Source organism: Pseudophryne corroboree, chromosome 8 (genome assembly GCF_028390025.1).
Source record: "Pseudophryne corroboree isolate aPseCor3 chromosome 8, aPseCor3.hap2, whole genome shotgun sequence".
Classification (NCBI taxonomy): Eukaryota; Metazoa; Chordata; class Amphibia; order Anura; family Myobatrachidae; genus Pseudophryne; species Pseudophryne corroboree.
The window spans coordinates 321,502,912-321,524,329 of record NC_086451.1 but is presented as its reverse complement, the minus strand read 5'-3'; the positions used below and the strand labels follow the sequence as shown (position 1 = coordinate 321,524,329).

Below are 21,418 nucleotides of genomic sequence, written 5' to 3'. Positions count from 1 at the left end.
CATACTAGTTCAAAATAACCCAAGGATCTTAAGTATATTGGATCTCTTAAATTCCATGAAGGTCTGATTGAAAGTGGATATTTTTATTGGGTGTTTAAAGTAAAAAATTGTACATCCCCAGTCTCTGCATTAATTAGGAGTATAACATGAAATTTAACCAATTTGTCTATTCTACCACAAAGAACAATGCTAGTGGAGAGGTTAATATATATTATAGCCAATATATACTATAAAATGAATCCACCTATTCCAAAAAAAAAAGCCAACACAATTTTTCATGTGTTAATTTATTCAAGCTGGCTACGCAGTAGGCGATATGTCATCCATTCTGGTGGATCAGACTGGCATATTGTTCGTATCGACTAGTGTGTCATTTGTCACAGCTTCTGATCTGCCTGCCGGCTGGTTAAAAAACATTCTTCAGGGACAAATTGCTCCTGGATGTGTAAAGAGAGTTTGCTTAAGGTTGCCCATGGCAAAATTGTGGATATATTACAATATCAAGCCCTAGTATGAAACCTCAAGGCGTCTAATGGACAAATGGTATTAAAATGTTGAAATCAGACACCAACAGTGATTGACTTGCCAAATTACGTGAATCTGTTTCTGAATTTAAAACAGATCTGCTAGCGGTTAAAAAAAAAAGCAAGTACATAAAGGTTAAAGAAGTTTATAAGGAAATGTACCCTTGGCTCAAGGGCCAAACCAATAGATGCCCATGGAGAGGTGGGTTTTATAGTAGAAGGAAACCTGATACACAAGCAGCAGAATAAAAGGAGAAAACCTTGTAGAAGAGGGGGTGTCAAACACAGGAAATTAAAAAGGAAAGGGCCCAAAGGGAGTGACGAAATAGCTGTGTTTAATCTATCTGATTAAACACAGCATCAGCATCTGATTAAACACAATCTATCTGATTAAACACTCCCACTGCATCTGAATTGTCTGCATTGAATAAGGCATTATCATAAGTGCAGACCTTCAAGCAGAAACCCTTTGTCTGTGAAATAAAATTATATAGATTTCACAGAGAACTACGCCTTAAGGATTTATTTTCTAAATTAAACTATCCCCAAGAGTGCTGTTCACTTTAAAAAACACAAAACCTTTGATACACCCTCTAATAACTCCTCCATTGGAACATTTTTGAGGTTGGTAAAAAGTGATATAATTCCTCACATACATAAAGCTAAAATGTATCATTCTAATGTTACTTGTGAGGGGATTGTGGCGATACATTCATGAAGGAAATTTCTGATATAATAATCCAACCCACTATAAAAAGCAGCAGGATTGTGATCTTGAATCGGATTGATTACATTAGGGAAGTTTTTAGACAGTTGTCAGATATGATTTGTTGCAAGAAATTACTGTTTGATCCAAAACTAAATATATGAAAGAAAATGAGCTGATCATACAGATAGGTTTTACCAATGGCTGGATTGAGATACATACCATGAAATTTCTTACATAGGAATTCCCTAAAATACCCTTACTGTACATATTGCCTAAAATACATAAGTCTATGACAGCATCTCCAGGTAGACCAATTATCTCAGCTATGGGGTCACTATTTCAATCTATATTTCAGTATGTAAATTTTTACTTGCAATCAGTGGTACAAAGGACTTCCTGAATAAATTAACATAATTTAGCTTGCCTCCTGCTGGTTGTCTGTTGGTAACACTTGACATTCAGTCATTCCACCGCATTATCAAATCCAGTCCACACTATAAGGGTCCACCTTTGAAATTTGTACTATTACTGATTGATCTTATTTTGCACAAGAATTATTTCCTATTTGATAATTCTTTTTTTTACAGTTTATAGGCACTGCAATGGAATCTAATATGACCCCATTGTATGCCAATTTAAACAAGTTTAATTAAGTAGAAGTAAATATTATGGTAAATCCTACATTTTCACATTTTGTGGCAATTTATATGTGCTACATAGATGATCTATGTGTGGACAGGGACATAGAACATTTATAAGGATTTGCGTGAAATCCCTCAATTCTATACCTGGGTCCATTAGGTTCACTTGTACTTTAGTGGGAGCATGATACAATTTTTAGATGTATCAATTTCATGTACTGATGGAAAATTCATCACTACTTTGTTTATTTAACCAACTGATAAAAAACAGTCTACTTATGGCATTTAGTTTTCACCCCCAACCACTTAAATAAGGTCTTCCATGCTCACATAATTTGAGCAGTGAGAATTATGTATGACCTGTTGGAATTGAAAAGAGCTTTGGATAATATGGGCTAGACATTTTTGGATCAGGGTTCTAATCCCAAAGAAGTGGATGACCCTAAAGCAAGGTGCCTTAAAATTAAGAGAGATGATTTGTTAATTCCTCATGTGAAAAATGAAGATAGGTTGCATGACATACAGCAGTACCTATTCCATTACATTAGGTTCTTTGAGATAAGCTATACAATGTCATTGGCACATTATCGGGACAAATCCTATTATTGGTGAAGCCTGAGATGATGTTCTGTTATTCTGCTATAAACGCAGTAACAATTTTTAACAGCAAATCACTTAATCTGACATTAACCTAAGAGTTGCTCAGGTTAGAAGCTGGTTAAAGGCCACCAAAGGATCTTACAAGTGCTCATACTGTGTCATTTGCAGCTTTATTCGTACTGGTAGCAGCTTTTAGTACCCATTGATAGCACAGCTACATCATCTAAAATACTGCATGAATTGCTAGACTAAATTCATTGTATATGTCATCATATGTCCAGGCAAATGCCTCTATGTTGTCAAAATGGTACACATGCTGAAAGAATAGTCATGCACTGATCATCTATTAAGAAGGCACTGGTTAAGGAAAACAGCACACCACCCATTGCTAAACATTTTTCCATTCAAGGACATATCATGTGAGAGAGAGAGATAGGAAAGTTAGGAGCTGATTGGCTGGTACATTATCTCTCTCCACTTTATCTCTCTCCAAGGCTTAGCATATAAAAAACTTAAGGGTCTATGTACAAAGCACTGGAGAGAGATAAAGAGGACATAAATAAAGTACCAGCCAATCAGCTCCTAACTATTATGTTTCATGATGGGTTTGAAATAATGATAGTTAGGAATTGGTTGGTTGGTTCTTTATCTCTCTCTAAGGCTTAGCATATATACCCCCTAAGTCTGTTAATCAGCTGTTAGGAACAAGCTCAACATCAGACAGGAGAGATTGTATACAGCTAAGAATGAGAGTAAGCAGAAAAAGGAGAAAAAAAGATAAAAGAGCAAAAGAAGTGAACATGACACAGCAAGTAACTAATAGAAGGGGTAGTTTTATGAAGCTAAAGGAGAAGTAATGGGATAGGAGAGAAAGTGTGAAGAAGAGAACACAGGGAGTTAGGAAGGGTAAATAAGTCCTGATAAAGAGGATTCCTTGAGTTAACAATACAAGATAGAAAAGCAAGATGGAGTGGAGGAACATACTATACTATAAAGAAAAACTAAATAGTTATGTGAGAAGATTGCAGTAGCAGAAGCATAAGGAAGGGAATGGCAGCAGGTACACGAAGAGGGGCAGCAGGCAGGTACCAAGTAACCAGGCCTGGGTCTCTCTATAGGGACCTGTTCTTACAGGGGATGCATAGCCATGCCCCCAAAATGGTGTGAACAGGTCCCCTTCAGCATTGGCCTTTATTTGCAGCTAACTAGCTTACATAGCACTAGATGTGCCATAGACAACCCACTTGTCCACACCCTCACCCACAATTGTGACCCATCCCAGTTCTCAGTGGCCTTAGTTATGAGCAAGTCTCTTGGGAAGTAAAATATTTTTAATTGTTACTTTGGTAAATTAATGTCAATTAATATCTGCTTCTACATAAAACAATTACATAATGAATGTTTTCTGTGAATATGTGAAGTGTTGTAACTGCACAGTTTGCATCCCAGACTCAATGTGTAGGGCCCCATTCCATTCACCTTGTCACAGCCAATAACTCCTCCTTCATACTTACCAGCTCATCCACTTTTATTATTCTTCTCTCTGGCTTCTCTGTGATTTGTAACAGTAGAAAGAGAGCCAAGTACTGGGAATCTTCAGGGAGTAGCAGCAGTGCCACCCAATATTCTTTTACTTTTGGTGTCAGAACAAATCTCACTGCAATCCTGCTACAGACAGAAGCTGGAACCACCTACAACTATTTGATGAATGTACCTGAACTCATTATACAGTATATGGTATAGGACAGTGGTTCTCAAACTCGGTCCTCAGGACTCCACATGGTTCACGTTTTCCATGTCACCCAGCAGCTGCACTGTGTATCACCAACTGTCACATTTTAAAAATCTACAGGGGACCTGAGAAACATGGACCATGTGGAGTCCTGAGGACCGAGTTTGAGAACCTCTGGTATAGGACATGAAGTGGCTGCTCAAGAATTACAAATAAAAGTATGTCACACAGATCGAAATTACATTTTTACTTAAATCTACTGATATTGCAATCTGCCAACTCAAGTAGTAACTCAATTGATTTTGTTCTATGTTATTAGGATTTAAATGTATTCACCCCCATATACTGTAGTAGAGTTGTAGAATAGGTATTTAAAACATTATCAATTCTTGGTTGTATATTCTTTCATCAACAGATCAGATAAAATACATTTTTTTTTTATTTTGTAAAACTTTTTCCAGAAGTTCTGGAAATGTTTAATGCTTGAGAAGAAATGATAAAAAAATAGACAAGGGTTACTCAGTAAAAACGATATTGGACCCTAATGTGAATGAACTGTTTCACTTCGTGCTCACCTATAGGGGTATAATATTGTGGGCAGCGAGATTCCAAAAGGGAGGCTACCTCAATTATCTCCCTAAGGATACATATCAAGAAATAGGGGGTTAGCAACCTGCGCCTGAGAGTAAGTGAATAAATGATAGTGCTCATATAGTATAGAAAAAACTTTACTTGGTTGTTCTAAAAAAAATATCAATATTGTTTATAATGTGCCATCTGAAAGATAATTGGCTGTATGAAAAACAAAAAGTAAAAAACAGGAATAAGACGGGCAAAAGAATGGGGAATTGGGGAAAAAATGCCAAGAGAGGCAGTACTGATATAATCTAAGTGCAATGTATTGAAGATAGTCTCTGTCCATTAGAGGGTGTCATCCCACCTCTTGTGCTGGAATTTGATTAGGTTAAAATAAGATCCAAATATATTTCTGAAAAAAAGAACTAAAAAAAGTCTTTGTAAGTCCAGTATCTAATTTGTGTGGGAGATGATTGTCCACATAAATCATACAGGGTTGATGGGTATATTCCACATTGTTTAGGGGTACCCCTGTGTTTGTCTAGGTGGGAGGACTAGTGTCAATGGTGCAAATAAATTACTCTGGATACATTATTCCTCACCAGGGTCCAGAATAGGTCAGGGTGACGTTCTGCCACAAGCATCCTCATGATCCCCAGAGACCCTGGAGGTCAGTGATAGTCTTAGGTGAGGGGAAGGTAGCACCAACTTTGATACCTGTGTAATGCTGCCCACCAGGCCCAACCCCTCTCCTTACGGAGTCTTACCTGTCTTCCACTGCCATGTCCCAATGTCCGCCAGCTTCTGTTCTCTTGATCAACTTTTCTGGCTGCTGTGTTCCTTGATGGTTTCCGGGTATGGGCTCCTGCTAATGTGGTCCTGTGGTCACATGATGACTGCTGCTGTAGCTGCTGTGGCTCCATTCTTCTCTTACACACTGATGTTAAAGATAGAGCCTGTAAGGGGGTTTATTTAGATGGAGCTCTGTAGAATATGCAATATGTTTAAGTGCATGGAATTTGTTTTCCTACGCACATCGACCCTGTTGGGTCTTCCTCAGGGAGTCTTGAGTCGCCAGCTTAGGTCTGGGCATTTTATGCCCTGACTGTGACAACATTGTGGACATGAATGGTCTTCTAAGGTGTCTGAATGGTTGGTGAAGGGACTGATCTTTTTCTTTTATAATATCTATATCAAGGTGACTTTCTGGCTTATGGGTTTATAAAAATTGTATATAAATAAAGTCATAGACATATGTCTACATGTGTTAAAAAATAACAAAAAGAAAAAATATCAATAAGTAAAAAAGAAAAAATCAAACTAGACACAAAGTAAAATAAATGCAATAATAAATAAATGAAAATACATATAATAATAAAAATAAAAGTAGAATGAAAGTGAAAATAAAAATAAATAAAAATAAAACCAATGATGATGATAATAATAATAATACTACTACTACTACTACTACTACTACTACTACTACTACTACTAATAATAATAATAATAATAAATAAGTGCATAAACTTCCTTCTCTGTGATTTGATAAGATTTGACCAGATATGTAAATAAAATATATGTGCCTGCTTGTGGCAGCTTATGGTCCAAAATGATAGATCAAGAGGTCACTGCAGATGTATATAAGTTATTATATAATTCCATCCTATCTTGTGATAACTGACCTTACTTCATTGCCTGCATTTAGACCATATGGTTTCAGAGTTTTTAATGTGAATATCCACTTGAGTTACTTATTTGTTTAATTGCTTTATGAAATCTCCTCCCCTCCAATTCTGTTGTAATATTTGATGCTTAGGAACTTCATCCTAGAAGGGTTCTGATCGTGGTTTTCCTTAAAATGGTTTGACAGGCTGTGTGTCTCTAGGCCCTTTCTCATATTTCTCATGTGTTCCGAAATCCATATTTTTAATGTTCTTATGGTCCTCCCCACATATTGTAAATGACATGGACATTCTATGAGGTAAATTATCCCCTTACTGTGACATGAAATGTATTCTTTTATTTTGTAGGATTTTTGTATCTTGCTTGATGTGAAACTCACAGCCTTTTTGGTTGATGCTGCTTCAGTTCTGGAATTCTGGCATGTGCCGCAATGGTAAAAACCATTGTTAAGTTTCTGACCTGTGAGGGTTTTTTGTATGTCTTCTTTCTTTCTGAGGTGACTGTTTGTTAATTGTGATTTTAAGTCTGGTGCTTTTCTGTAAACTACTTTTGATTTCTCCCATAGTATGTCTGTGAGAACTTTGTCCACTAAAAGGATGTGCCAGTGTCTGTATAATATTTTCTCCAATCTTCTGTTATATCTACTGTACTGTGTCAAAAAATGGGGATTATGCACTTATTTTATTATTATTATTACTATTATTATCATTGTTTTTATTTTTATTTATTTTTATTATCATTCTACTTTTATTTTTATTATTATAGGTATTTTCATTTATGTATTAATGCATTTATTTTACTTCATGTCTAGTTTGATTTTTTCTTTTTTTCTTATTGATATTTTTTATTATTGTTATCTTTGAACACATGTAGACATATGTCTAACTTTATTTATATACAATTTTTATAGACCCATAAGCCAGAAAGTTGCCTTGATATAGATATTATCAAAGAAAAAGATCAGTCCCTCCCCCAACCATTCAGACCCCTTAGAAGACCATTCACACCCACAATGATGTCACACAGTCAGGGCATAAAATGCCCAGACCTAAGATGGCGACTCAAGACTCCCTGGGAAAGATCCTACAGGGTCGATATACGTAGGAGAACAAATTCCATGCACTTAAACATACTGAATATTCCAGTGCCATAAATAGACATTTTAGCGCTGTGTGCTTGAAACAGCAGCGGCACCTCCCTATTTTCAAAACAGAGCCAGTGCGCACTATAGGCATGCATCAAAAATATAGGCTTAATGGGGAAGGGGTGTGGCCTCAACATAATACCAATTCATATTACACTGTACAGAAGTCTCCTTTATTCAAATTATGCTGCACGGTATTGCCACTTACACACATTACACCAGGTATAGCCTCTTTTACACATTACGTCAGGTAGGGCCCCATTTTACACATTACTCCAGGTAGAGCCCCCTTTTACACAGTACAGCAGGCAGAGTCCCCTTTTTAACAGTATGACAAGCAGAGCTCCCTTTTACACAGTTTGGCAGGCAGAGTCCCCTTTTACATACTACAGCAGGCAGAGTCCACTTTTATACACTATGGTGGTCATTCCGAGTTGTTCGCTCGCAAGCTGCTTTTAGCAGCTTTGCACACGCTAAGCCGCCGCCTACTGGGAGTGAATCTTAGCATAGTAAAATTGCGAACGAAAGATTAGCAGAATTGCGAATAGACACTTCTTAGCAGTTTCTGAGTAGCTCCAGACTTACTCAGCAACTGCGATCAGTTCAGTCAGTTTCGTTCCTGGTTTGACATCACAAACACTCCCAGCGTTCGCCCAGACACTCCCCCGTTTCTTCAGACACTCCCGCGTTTTTCCCAGAAACGGCAGCGTTTTTTCACACACACCCATAAAACGGCCAGTTTCCGCCCAGAAACACTCACTTCCTGTCAATCACATTACGATCACCAGAACGAAGAAAAAACCTCGTAATGCCGTGAGTAAAATACCTAACTGCATAGCAAATTTACTTGACGCAGTCGCAGTGCGAACATTGCGCATGCGCAATTAGCGGAAAATCGCAGCGATGCGAAGAAAATTACCGAGCAAACAACTCGGAATGAGGGCCTATATCAGGTAGAGCTCCCTTTTACACATTACAGCAGGTATTGTCATCTTTTACGCATTATGGCAGGTAGAACTCCCTTTTACACAGTATGGCAGGTAGAGTCCCCTTTTACACAGTACAGCAGGTAGAGTCCGATGTCACACATTACGGTGAAAGAGTTTCCTGTAACACATGAGGAAGGTAGAGTCCCTTTTTTACACATTAGGCGGGGGGTGGTATAAGTAAGTGGTTATCTAGAGCAGGGAAAAAAATAAGATGTGTGATTATCACCTTAATCAGAGAATCCAGCTCTTGTTTTTTGGCCTGCTTTTAAATGGCTGCTCAAGTGCACAGAAGATGAGTCCTCCGCTGACCACAGAATGTAGATCTCTGGAAGTTATGTCTACGGTGGAGACCATGGTAGTCCAGGAACACACAGACATCCTAGGGCTGCCTGTTGTTTGGTGTACAGCTGCCCTAGCTTCCGTAGTAACCATAGGGGCTTCTGCAATTCAGTGTGGGGAGCCAGCATCTGCAAAGCTGCTCCAGTCCCTGCAGTTCAAGATCCGGCAAATGTACAGCCTCCAGCTTCGGCTTACTGACAGTTGTCGCTACGGTCCCTGCAGTTCAGCGCTGGCGGGGAAAGCAGACACATGTAAAGACCCTGGCTTCGGCAGTACCCGCTCTAGTCCCAGCCAGCACTTCAGTGCAGGGAATCAGTGCGCAGGCAGCTCTAAAGACCCTGGCTCCGAACATTGCAGCAATGACACACAAGCTGGTACTGTACATAGAAAGAGGAGTGATAGCACTCCACAGGGCGGTAACCAGGTGTGGATACAGACGGTTGCACCCACAGATCAAATGCACTGTGGGCAATGCACCGTCTGCCCACAAATAGTTACGGCCCTGGAATATTCTACAGAGCTCCATCTAACTAAACCCCCTTACAGGCTCTATCTTTAACATCAGTGTGTAAGAGGAGAATGGAGCCGCAGCAGCCACAGCAGCAGCGATCACGTAACCACGGGACCACATGAGCAGGAGCCCGTACCCGGAAACCATCAAGGAACACAGTATCAAGAGAAGTTGATCCAGGGAACAGAAGCTGGTGGACATTGGGACACGGCAGTGTGAAAGACAGGTAAGACTCTGTAAGGAGATGGGTTGGGCCCAGTGTACAGCCATACACATGTATAAAAGTTGGTGCTACCTTCCCCTCACCTAAGACTATTACTGAAAACCAGGGTCTCTTGGGATCAGGAGGAAGCTTGTGGCAGAACATCACCCTGTCCTATCCTGGACCCTGGTGATGAATAGTGTGTCCGGAGTAATTTATTTGCACCATTGCCGCTAGTGCCCCCGCCTAGACCAACACTAAACAATGTGGAATATACCCATCAACCCTGTATGATTTATGTAGACAACCATCTCCCACACAAATTAGATACTGGACTTACAATACAAAGATTTTTTTTTGGGGGACTATATTTGGAACTCATTTTAACCTAATAAAATTCCAGCACAGAGAGGTGGGACGCCACCCTCTAATGGACAGAGACTATCTTCAATACATTGCACTTAGATTAAATCAGTACTGCCTCTCTTTGCATTGTTCCCCAATTCCCCGTTCTTTTGCCCTTCTTATTCCTGTTTTTTATGTTTTGTTTTTTATACAGACAATTATCTTTCAGATAGCACAATGAGAACAATATTGTTAGATTTTTTAGAACATCCAAGTAAAGTTTTTTTATATATATTCTATATGAGCACTATCATTTTTTCACTTACTCTCAGGCACAGGTTGCTAACCACCTATTTGTTGATATAGGACCCTATTCAGTATAAGTTGCAGATTCCACTTAAAAGCACAATCTGCATCTGCTTCTATAGCATGCTGAAGGCCGCCCCATGCAGGGCAAGGCCACCCAGCATGCTAATCAGTGGCCAGCGATGCGATTGGAAAATAATTATGATTGCATTGCTGAGGCCGGAGTTAAGGATGACGCCCTGCAGACACAGCTAGGCTGCGTATGAGGGGTCTGTCACCATTTATCATGTCACTGCAGCAGTGTGTGATGTCACGTGGCCACCCAGAAAATGGTCAGGCCCCACCTGCATTGGCCGGACCACTTCCCAACAATGGTCTATCGCCATTGTGATTCCTCGCACATGCACACTGCCATATCCTTAATGCGGCCATCTGCATTCATGCAGCAGTAGTGATAGCTACTGAATGACGGCCATAGCTAGCAAGTGAGTCAGTAAATTGATTGATAATTGAAAAGCCAGCACGTAAAAGAATTTCAGTTATTTGGGGGCTGCACTTACATCAATGAGATACATACTATACTTCGATTATTTTAAAATATTTTATAGTCCCAAATGAATGTTAACTGAGGTCCTACGGAAATACATTTAGTTTGTATTAGAGTCAGCAAAACCAGTATGTTTAGATCTTTATGTGGCCTGTCATAAATAAAGTGTACTAGTGCAGGGTTAATATTAGTGAAAATGTAACTTGTGTCACATACTGAGTCAGACGTAGTGTATATGATGCACAGTTAGCCAATATTTTAAGCACCGAGCATGTGTCCTATATGTCAGCACGTCAGAGACATAGGACCTTATTTATGTTTGTATGTAAAGTAAAAAAGCAAGAAACTGGGCAAAACCATGTTGCACTGCAGATAGGTCAGATGTAACATGTGTAGAGAGACTTAGCTAGCATGCTGGCAAGTTCCTCCTGGCACACCCACTTACCCAATCCTCAGTCATGTAGGGCTTGCACTTGAATAGAACAGAGGACAATGGAGGACAGGTGCCCACTTCAGTCTTGGCGCCCAGCAGCAACTGACTCTATTGTCTCTGGAAGTTCCATCCCTGAGCAGACCACACTCACAGTCACGCTCAGATAATATTTCTGTAAATAGCTTGGTCCAAAACTTTTCAAAAGTAACTGTGATCCAGACGAGTAATTAACATGTGCAGGGCACCTTGACTAGAGCAGACTGTTCAGAGCTATACTACACTTTAGCAGTAAGAGATCTGCTGGGATCTCCAGGAACTCCAGTGCTCATTAAAAAAATATAAGTGATGAAACCTACAAACAGACATTTGCTGTACCTAAAACCTCAGTGGACTGTACACTAAGTTCTACCAATGTGATGTATAGGAAAAGCTGACCTTTATTTATTATTTATTTATTAACAGTTTCTTATATAGCGCAGCAAATTCTGTTGTGCTTTACAATTGGACAAAATGATAAAACAGAACTGGATTATATCATAGAGGTAGGAAGGCCCTGCTCACAAGCTTACATTCTATGTGGAAATAGACATTGACACACAAGGATAGGCACTATCTATTGTATATTTGTCCACCGGATTGCAAAGGTTCTAGGTGGGCTGCATGATATCACATCACAGCAATGATGAACTGTGGTCAAAAGGAAGGGAAAGTGAAGAAAGAGAAAATATGTAGAGGATATGTGCGGACTGTACAGTAGAGATATAATCAGATAGGAAAACTTATGAAGGTTAAGTGAGCGGTTCTGAATGTGATAAGCTAGCCTAAAGAGGTGAGTTTTCAGGGAACACTTGAATTTTTGGGGACTAGAGGAGAGTCTTATTGTGAGTGGTAGGGCATTCCACGGAGTGGGTGCAGCCTGAATAAAGTTCTGCAATTGTGCATGGGAGCAAGTAATGAGTGTGGATGATAGACGTAGATCTTGTGAAGAGTGGAGAGGTAGGGTTGAGAGATATTTTGAGATAAGCGAAGAGATGTACATTAGAGTAGTTTGGTTAATGGCCTAGTGTGTGAGTAAAAGTATTTCATATTGAATACGATAGAATACAGGTAACCAATGGAGGGACTGACAGAGGTGGTCATTCCGAGTTGATCGCTCGCTAGCAGTTTTTAGCAGCCGTGCAAACGCTGTGCCTCCACCCACTGGGGAGTGTATTTTAGCTTAGCAGAAGTGCAAACACATGTGCAGCCGAGCTCTGCGAAAAAAGTTTGTGCAGTTTCAGAGTAGCTCTGAACCTACTCAGTGCTTGCGATCACTTCAGCCTATTCTTGTCTGGATTTGACATCATACACCCGCCCAGCGAACGCCCAGCCACTCCTGCGATTTTTCAGACACGCCTGCATTTTTGCAAACACTCCCTGAAAACGGTCAGTAGACACCCAGAAATGCCCCCTTCCTGTTAATCTTCTTGCGGCCGTCAGTGTGACTGAAAACTTCGCTACAACCTGTGCACAACCACAACGGGCTTTGTTCCCGTACGACGCATGAGCGCATTGCGGCCCATATGCATGCACAGAAATGCCCATTTTTAGCCTGATCGCTGCGCTGCGAACAACGGCAGCTAGCGATCAACTCGGAATGACCCCCAGAGTGGATCTGCAGCCAATGAACATCTTGCAAGGAAGATTAGCCTCCTAGCTGCATTCAGGATGGATTGTAGTGTTGATAGTCTATTTTTGGGAAGACCAGTAAGAAGACTACTGCAATAATCAATGCGGCAGATAATGAGAGCATGGATTAGAGTTCTTGCAGTGTCTTTTGTAAGGTATGGTCTTATTTTGGAAATGTTTTTTAGATGCATGTATCATGATTTTGAGACAGATTGAATGTGGGGAACAAAGGATAATTCTGGGTTAAGTATGACACCCAGGCAGTGAGCTTGTGGGGTAGGATTGATTGTTCAGTTCTCAACAGTGATAGAGATATTAGGATGGTAACTACTATTGGCCAGTGAAAATATAATTAACTCTGTATTGGAAATATTAAGTTTGAGGTGGCGAGATGACATCCAATGAAGCAGAAGATAGGCATTCAGTGACACGGACCAATACAGATGGTGACAAATCTGGGGAGGAGAGATAGATTTGAGTATCATCTGCATACAGATGATACTGAAATCCAAAGGAGCTGATTAGCAGCAGAGAGAGTAAGCAGATGGCAGGGACACAGAAGGGAAATAGCAACAGAAGTGACACAGAGTCATATTAAGAACTGCACAGTGTCCAATCATGATCCTGATTATGTCCTCAGTCAAGACAGCGCACAGCAATTGTCAAATACAGGAGAATTTAAAGTTTGGGGTTTTATTACTTAGCCTCTGAGAGAGATACAGTGAATAGAGATAAAGAACCAACTAGCTCCTAAATATCATTTTTCAAACCATGCCTTCTTAGTGATTTTCCCTTTAAAAAAAAACATCCGAGATCAGTCAGCAACCCATCACCTCCGGGGATTTTGGACTCCATTACATCTTGCCACAAGGCATAGTACACAGACCCCTGTATTCCTTCCTATGCTGATTTTCCTATATCTGAGGGAACATGCATGGGTTAATTGGGTCTTAAATACTGTTTGCATAGTTTGATAAATAATATATTGAGTAACTCAGTATTAAGCTCAAATTTAGTTATATTGCCATTTATGTGATGATCTTAAAATGTATACTTTAGTGGCTGTGAATTTTAAGATTGTGTTTAACCACTTGTCTGGCATTGTGGCATCAGATGCGACCATGTATGCAAGTGCTTTATCTGACCTGGTCGCACAGTATGCGACCAGTCAGATAAACAGTGTTAGCAGCGACAGGGAAGGGAAACTTCCCTCCGCTGCTGCTGTCAAAGGGACTGGAAGGTCCCTCTGCCTACATGTGCTCTCCCCTGCTGATTGTTGTGCTACCAATCACTGCTGATCAGTCAGCATGGCAGACAATAGCAGCTGCTGGGGAAGTGTAAATTAACCCCCCAAGCCCTCCCCTGTGTACCTGGATGCTGTCCCAGCTTTCAAAATGAAAGTCATGATGGTCACCATGTTTCCGATGTTCCAATGTTTGCAATGTTCTATATTGATGTTCCGATGTTTTGGGAGGAAATATTTAAAAAAAAAATTTTTTTACTAAAATCATTTTGGATAGGGTTAAATTCATGTTCTTCACCTAATTCACTCATAAAAAACCCCAATTACTTCTGAGCGTTTTTTTTGGGGAGAAAATTGTCAGTTACAGTAAGTGGTTAAGTTACTTGAATGAATTATTTTCCTTCCCCACTGTATCCAGTTGCTTTTCTGGCTTATGGAGTAAACCATTTTTTCTTTTATGCAATGCCCTGTCTGCATTTCTTTGTGTCTGTCTAAGGAAGGCACAGTATCTATGACCTGTACCACATACTTTAATGCACATGCTTGTTATACTGGGGTATTACACCCTCCCTTAATATTTGCAAACATGCTCTTTGGCAACAATGGGGGTCATTCCGAGTTGATCGTAGCTGTGCTAAATTTAGCACAGCTACGATCGTAAACTCAGACATGCGGGGGGACGACCAGCACAGGGCTAGCCCGCCCCGCATGTCAGTGCCGCCCCCCCCCCCCCCGCACAAATACAAAAGCATTGCACAGAAGCGATGCCTTTGTATTGAAGGAGTAACTCCCTGCCAGTGCATCTCCTGCGGCTGGCCTGGAGTTGCTTGTCGCTCCCACTGGCCACAGCGGCTGCGTGAGACGTCACACAGCCGCTGTGCCCCGCCCCCCCAATGGTCTGGCCACTCCTGCATTGACCGGACCGCTCCCCCTAAACGGCAGCTTAATGCCGCCGTTCAGCCCCCTCCCGCCTAGCGACCGCCTCTGTCTCAGAGGCGATCGCCAGGTAACGAAAGCTGCCATGCGCTAGCGCACTGCGGCGCATGCGCAGTTCCAACCCGATCACTGCACTGCAACAAACTGCAGTGAGCAATTGAGTCGGAATGACCCCCAATGAGTGCCTCCAAACATTTTTTATAACCCTCTATAAGCTTCTTGAACCTGTCTGTTGTTAGTTTCTCCCACTCTTCCATTGCAATTTGTTGAAGCACTTGAACGTTTTCAGTATTCCTTTTCCCAATGGCAGATTTCAGCTCTCTTTAAAGATTTTTAGTTGGATTGAGATCACAACTCATTGCTGACAAGTTTAAAACAGTCTTTTTTTAACTTTTCAACTATTCTTTTGTGCTTTTGGATGTTTGTCTGGGGTCTTTATCATGCTGGGGGACCAATGACTTTGATCCAAACCTAGTTTTCTTACACTCGGTAGCATAGTTTGCTCTAAAATTCTTTATTCAGTATTCCTCTGATTCATGATTCCTTCAATATGGAGAAATGCTCTAACATCAAAGGTAGCAAAGCAGTTCCACATCATTATGGATCCTCCACCATTTTAACCGTTTATAGAGTGTTCTCCTTAAAAGCTTAATTTTGTCATCTACATTATAAATAAATTGCTGATTTGTGTAGGTACATTTGTTAAAGATGGGTTGTTCCCTTTTATGTAATTTTTCATCAGTGGGGTCCTTGTTGGCCTTCACCAATAAAGCACTTCTTACTTTAGTGTGTGGCATATAGTACATTACTCCAGATTGTCCCAGATCAGCTTTAAGGTCTTAAGCTGTTCTATGTGGTGTTTTTTCCACAGTTCCTGCCAATCTTGGAAGACTTTTTATCATCATTTTTCTATTTCTACCACATCCATGGAGGTTCTTCACAGTACCATGATTAGCAAACTTCTTAAAAACATTGCACACTATTGACATAGGGAAGCCAAGATCTTTGGGGATTGCCATGTACCATTTAGAGGTCTTGTATTTGGTGATAATAGAAGATGCTCTCATGCAGCTCTCTTATTTCACTATTGTGACAAAGTAACTGGGATTTCCAACATTAAAGCTATGTTAAATTAGCTAATAAAAGTCATGTGAGCACTGAGAATGTATCACAGGTGACACTAATTTCTTAGTTATCATGCTTTAGTCTACTCTAGCTTTTTATTTTTTTTCAAATTCATTTCAGTTGCTCAAAATGGTTCCAAAAACTGTCATGATATCTTTCAATATGTATAGTTTTTCCTTCAATTACATTTTCAAGTTGTTATTATTTTATTCTTAGTTGTTCTTTGCCAAACATGAGTGTTTATAGATCTAAGTTGTTTCACTACATTCCTTTTCTTAAGGCTATATTGTACATGATGTACTTAATATTCAAGGTTGCCAATATTGTCGACTAGATTTAGTAAGGGTCAATTGTAGAAGAGGATCAAATAAGGCCTGATGATAATGGACATTCGGACCTCAGATACATTTATGCTGTACAACACTGCAGTGTCAGATATATTTAATTACTATGAACACAAGTATATTTGAGTGACAATCAGTAAATTATCTTCCCATGCCCAAAAAAAGTATTATACATTCTGAATAAGGATAATAAAACTAATTGTAAGCTCAAATAATTGCTAGTTAATACTATAAGAAACAATGAAATAACTACTGCACTATTGAAATACAATTTAGTAAGTAATCCGGTGTGTGTCTATATTTACAATTTATATAGCCTTCTTGACTCTCTGCATTATTGCCCCTTTCTATAAAAAAAAACTAACAACATCCTTATCAAATCTCTTTAACTTATCTGAGGTACCAGACTTTATTTATGAAGCAGAGGGCTTCCTGGTTGGCTGGAGGTAAAAATATAAAATGGCATTCACTGTCAGTGTAAATCCCAGCCTGCTATACATCAATTGCGATTACCATTTTAAATGTTAGTTCCTTGTCTGTTAATGCCATCATCATAGAATGTTATGAGAATAGAAACTTGGAATAAAGATGATTTTAAAGTAGTGTTGTACTATTTTTGTACAAGTAGAGCTATTGATTTTTTTTTTTTTAAACAAGGTACTTGTTAAGTATGTGGGAATCATTATAGACCATAGGCACAGTGCTGTTTCCACCTGAACAGTTGACTTCAAATCTTTCCATGCCTAATTTGAGTCATGAGTCATCAATGTTGAAGATTTAAAAACAGATGCTGAAGTGGTCAAAGCTGCTCTGATGAACAAGAGTGGCATAGAAATAATCAATAGATACCAAATAAAGAAATAAACATTGTTCATTCAAACTTTAAGTAAAACAGCCAAACATTCTAAATAAGTTATAAAAGTTGATAAAGCTGCAAAATAATATATTAAAATACTGAATAGGAACTTACCTGAATAAAAGTTTAAATGTAATTAATTTCTCTGTTTATTTCCCCCAGGAGTTAGGGGTAATGTGTATGCATTACTGTTGGATAAATCGTGTATTTATCACTGTTGGATAAATTTGTCACAGTGCAAAATTCCATATTGCCTTTAAAATGGGTATTTCTGCTGGCAATAGTGATTCAGCAATCAGTGTACGAGGGTTGTTCAATACATAGGGTAACAAGACCTCTCATTGCATAAATTTATATAAAAAAAAACCTTGTACATAATAGTATAGACCTTCTGCCAGTGCTATGTACATGGGATGAGTCTACTAAAAATAAATCAACTGATAAATAAGAACTAACATATAAAAAATGATAAACTGACAATTTTTACACTAAACATTTATCTATCACTGTACATTGCTACAATTTCATGATCTATATGAATGATTCTATTCTCCAATTGATTATAATTATGTCTTATACATCTTAACCCAATTGTTAAGTGTTTATTACGTTGTAATATTGTTGGGATTCCTTTTGCCACTTATGACTCATGTTCATTACTTATCACAGATTGCTCCTATGATAACATCCCCCTATGATAAAAGACAAAATGGAGTGCTCCATGAACGCTGGTAGTAAATAGACACCTCTGTTTAAATCCATTTCAACATAATACAAAACATTAACATGTTTCTTGTTTTAAAATGAATACTATTTTAATCTTTATTATATTCTAAGAGAAAGGTTTACACCCAGATAATAATTTTCATATGTAAAATACATAATTTGAAGGCCAGAGGACACCAAAAATTATCAAGGGAATGCAATGTTTACTCTAAATGAATGCATCTAATCATGACTACTTGAAAAGTTAATTTTAAATATTTTGTTTACCATGTTTAAAAAGCAAAGTAGCTTTCAAGCACCCATTAAAGATATTCCAGAGAGAAAGCTTAAGAAGAACAGAATGACTTTGAACTTGAAGTAATGATGGATATAATGAAATCATTATCTTTTGTTTATTTAACTGATTATAATGAAATGTTTTAATCATGTAGCTTCATACAGTGAATACATTTTAATAGTATAAATCAAAACAATTCTTTCATGGTGTTTAAATAAAATGGAGCTAAAGTAATCTATAAAACTAAACTATACAAATACTACATATATCCCATTGTCATTTAAAGGAGATGAACACTCTTCTTATGATACATTACAATCAATCATGTGATGCCTTCTACAACACTAAATGGCTCTCCAATAACTGTAAATGGCTGGTTGCAACTGGCATTTATGACAAAGGGAGTATGCAAACCATATGACCAGGTTACTGGTACTCATTCACTGAAGGATCAACTAACTCAGGACAATTATTTAATTGGATGGATACATTATTCCAGTGGTTCCCAACCTCGGTCCTCAAGTACCTCCAACAGCTTGTGTTTTCCAGGTCACCTAGCAGTTGAACAGGTGTATTCATTACTCATTGACACATTTTAAAAGACCCACAGGTGGAGGTAAGTATTTCACTTGCAATCCTGTGAGGAGACCTGGAAAATATGAACTGTTGGGGGTACTTGAGGACTGCGGTTGGGAACCACGGCATTATTCGATCCATATTGTTTGTTTTTCCAGTCAACCGATAAACCATGCAAAGTTGCACCTTTTTTTACTTCCTTTCCTTATGATACTGTACCCTCAAAAATCAGTCAGTCCCTGTCTCCTCTGCTTTTCTTAGCCTGTGACAGAATCTATAATCCTTTTCTACCTTCTGGTATCTTACTATCATTATTTAAAAATGCATTGATAACTAGAAAAACTAAATTCTGATTTAAATGATCTTTCTAATTATTGTCCAATCTCTCTCATCTTGGTACTCCAAACCCTTCTTGAAGGAGCTCCCTACACCTGTTTCACATGCTTTTGGCCATGCAACCTATTGGGTCCTTTTCCACCAGATCCCAAAACCCCACGGAGATTACACTGACCAAAGTGTAACGTGGCTAAAGGCAAATGCAGGTTTGTAGGGAGAGGGTTTCCAGAGTAATGGAACTTAATGGAACTATAGTAGCTAGAAAGATGCAACAAAGATAATTAGCTGGGACCTGCAATGAGCAGCTGAGATGACAAATATGGAGGTGTGTTATAAATACAGGAGTTGCAGAGCTCAGGTGGATATGCTATGAACTGGTGTACTCGTATGCTGGTGGATGAACAAAGGAACAGTCTGACTGAACTCTGCCTTGGCTAAAACACAAACAAAGGTTGTTGGTTAGTACTGTGGTAGAATACTGATAAAGAGAACACTACGGCTCGTACCCCTGATGGCGAGTTTATATATACAGTAGTTGTAGACCTTCTGTGCTTGAGATACATGAACTTGTGATGAAAATATCTAACTAAATTGAGCACTTTGTAATGCAGGTGAGACTTGTACATCTAGCAAACTAGGATACTTGATTGCAGGAATATCAAGGGTTAACTACAACAGGATATCAGGATGTCCACAGAAGGAATGCTTGTACTTGTACCAGAAAAATGAATGCAGCTGGCAGATAAGTAGTGAACCAGGAGCTTATAGTAGAACATGAAAGAAGCAGACAAGAGCACACTGGTGTTTTGGAATAGCGGAAGCACCACAGGTGAGAAGCACAATGAGAGGAGAAGTTCCTGCAGCAGTGAGAACACAGGGGACTTATGTAAAAACTTCAGATCAGCTGCAGATCAGGAACCAGGTAATCAGTAATGACTTATTGATCTGGCAATGCATTGGTGAACTGGAGGGTTTAAATAGGCTAACATGGGAGCAGATAGGCAACAGTAATCATGTGGAATTACAGTATGCAGGAACTGGATAGGTGCAGGAGCAAGTGATACTATTATCTTTATTTTACAAACCTGCTCTCTGCTAATACTATTTTTTCATACAATTATGCTTTTTTGAGAATGACATTGTCTGGATACTTTTGTCTTTATTTAAGGGCAACAATTGTTACCAACAGTTTTTTTCAGAACCACAGACCAATATATATATATATATATATATATATATATATATAGCTTATATATTCATCAGTTACAGGAATAGGAATGCCAATTTTTAGCACACCTACTTTTCTGCTTTAAGACTCTCATTGGTGATTTGGGGGACGTTTCCCATGGCAGTTTTCCAACTGGTGGTTTATTTGGTCACCATCTAACACCAACAGCAGATCCTCTTCTTCTCCATTTTTTATTACTTCCTTCTGAACTCTCATCAATGATTCGGGAGATGGATGCATGCCAACACTCTTAACCTACTATCATACCTCACTGCTTGTGCCCAATCTTGTCCGATCTTGGAAGCTAAACAGTTGAGGGCCGGGGTAGTACCTGGTGGGTAACCACCAGGGAAGACTCGGTGCAGTAGGGTTGTTAATCTAGGAACAACTCCAGTCTAACATTGAAAGCAGATTCACATTTTTTCTTTCATCTGTTCTTTGTTACTCCCATTACCTATCGGTCCTATTAATCTCCAGTGCTGAAGATTTGGTCCCCATATTATTTACTACATTTTTGGGGCCTCTTACTGCCAGGGATTTCCCAATTATTAAGGATTAGTTTTTTCGGATGATTTACAGTCCTACCACCTATCACCTTTTTAATCACTGTTGTGTTATATGTATGTTATGTCCATGTGTGATAGGAGATTTATATTTTAAGCTATTGTATTAAAAGTGAAGTTTTAATTTTAATATCTTCATACTGACAGCGAAATTTATAGAAACAAGAGTGTGCCCACAAAGAAGTCTTCTTTCTTCTTTTTGCTTTTAGGTGCAGGAGCGACCGCATGATGAGAGTCAAGATGGCTGTGCCTATGTTGT

The 21,418-nt window shown here is 39.0% G+C and overlaps 1 pseudogene; it reads left to right on the top strand.

The window, feature by feature from the left end:
• The first annotated feature begins 20,849 nt into the window (after positions 1–20,849).
• LOC134950040 (5S ribosomal RNA) lies at positions 20,850–20,967 on the top strand (annotated as a pseudogene).
• The last annotated feature ends 451 nt before the right edge of the window (positions 20,968–21,418 follow it).